The sequence below is a fragment of the Arachis ipaensis genome, chromosome B09 (genome assembly GCF_000816755.2).
Source record: "Arachis ipaensis cultivar K30076 chromosome B09, Araip1.1, whole genome shotgun sequence".
NCBI classification, from domain to species: domain Eukaryota; kingdom Viridiplantae; phylum Streptophyta; class Magnoliopsida; order Fabales; family Fabaceae; genus Arachis; species Arachis ipaensis.
Genome location: NC_029793.2, coordinates 2,141,076 through 2,143,281, shown reverse-complemented (window position 1 = coordinate 2,143,281; position 2,206 = coordinate 2,141,076).

The following is a 2,206-nucleotide window of genomic DNA, read 5'->3' as shown; positions in this document are numbered from 1 at the left end:
TTCTATAATAAAATAAAAAAATTATTATTTCTTCAAACATGATTTTTAGACTTTAATTTTTTAAATACGATTTTTTTTTTAGAATTTAAGCAAGTTCGTCGGACCAGCGAACTCTATAAATTTTATAGAGTTTGCCCGGATAAAGCGAACTTGCCAATTTTTTATTTTATTATATGGAAAAATGTCATCAACCAAGTAATTAACCTAATATATATTATGGAAATAAAGTTAACACGTACACACCATATTGTTAATCTATAATTCTTAGACAGTAATAAATTAATAATAATAAGACTATAAGAGCTTAGCTTAATAATCAAACAATTAATTAGTATTAGAGTAATAATACGTGTTGAATTTGCGAAAATATTTACTAACAACAAAATATTAGCCAAAAACAATCAAAACAATATCACTAATACTAAAGAAAATTATTATTATTTTTCGTTTAATGGTAGGTTTTCTTTGCTAGATTAATGGTAGGAGTTTGGTCCAACATAAACATTTTACACAAACATGATATTAAAATTAACCATGATACATATGTATTTAAGAGCTCATCCTTTAACGCGTCATAAAAATATTTTTTCTAAAAATTTAAATAAAAAAATACATAAATAATTATATCTTTAACACGTTAGAATAAACTGGATTCAATCTTAGTTTCAAAACTTAAAATCATAGAAGAAACCACATGAATGGTTAATTATACCTCATTTGTTATATTTTATACAAATCTTAACTCATTATATATTTTATATTAATAATTTAAATTTAGACTTTAGAAATTAAGATTTAGATATTTTTATTTTTAATAGCAAATTAATTTTCAAAAAAACATAACACTATCATATTTGATAAAATTTTATTAATAATTTTTGTGGTAAAATTAACATGCAGTAAGAATTTTATCATCAGCACTAAGCTTTGGCTCATATCTCCTCCTTAATTCCTACTTTAATTTTTTATTCTTTTTTTTATAATAATAAAAAAGAATATTCAAATGATAAAGCAGCTACTATTTTTCGAAGTATGTTGATTGTTGACTGTCAAAATTCTCTTTGATTGAGATAGTAATATGGACATGAAAGTGACTTGTATCCCCTCGTGGTTGTTATTGGGATAATTTGTGGGCCAAATTATATGATTTTTATGGTACGAATATTCATTGCATGCTACCAAATTATGCTGACTAGGATTCCACATTGTCCAATAGCTAGCTGCCAAATCTCTTTTTTTTTTTTCTCTATTATTTTTCTTTTTGTTATATACATTGATATATATTCTATTTTCTTTGTGGGGTTGCAATTCGAATTTTGGTTTACATAACTAAATGGTGTGGTCAAAGGGCCTTTCTAAGGTTCATGGTTTCTTTGATTGATAAGATCTTGGGACATTCTTTTTTTTTATTTTTAATTTTGTTTTGGAATTACGTTACATACATGCTCTTTTTGTGGGCCTTATTCATAGTTTGTTGACTTAGCAGTATTGTTTAATTTAGAGCCATGCTTTTGTTAAAAATCACATTTTTTTGTTAGCACCAAAGGTCATTGGTATTATGATGAGTAAGGCTAATAAGATTAATCATATAATTATAAAAAATAACTTCAACTGATTATTTTAACTTACTCCATTAAAAATTTTTAGATTGAATATTTAGTTCCTAAAAAATTTTTATTCTACTAAATTTTTTTGAGACGGATTGATTTCTATAAGAAAATTAATTCGAGTGATAGTAATAAAAGAGTATAGTATATTTTTTAGTTGTTTTAGATATATTTTGGAAACCAACTTGGGTTGGTCAAGTGGTCAGCTCACTCGTCCGCTTAAGCAAGTGTCGGGAGTTCGAATTCCGCCTTGTGCATGCAGCAACTCATTGGCCAGCAGCAGACCCTTAAATGGAGCTCCGATCCGCAACGGATTAGTTATTGGCCTATCGGGCTGGAAAATACTGTGAGCAACCAAATATATATATATATATATATATTGCGAGTTGCGTTTTTTTGAGAAATTTTTATCTGAATGTTAGGTTTAATATTCAAAATTTGTCTGTTTTACTTGTGATTCTAGTTGGGGAATAAGTGTTTCTAGTATCTTGTAAGCACTAATTAGTTGTTTTCTTTCCATTAGAGTCGAGAGTTTGAACCAATTATAAAAAATAAATAAAAATTATTTTGTTTGATAATGATATTTTTTAGATTTAATT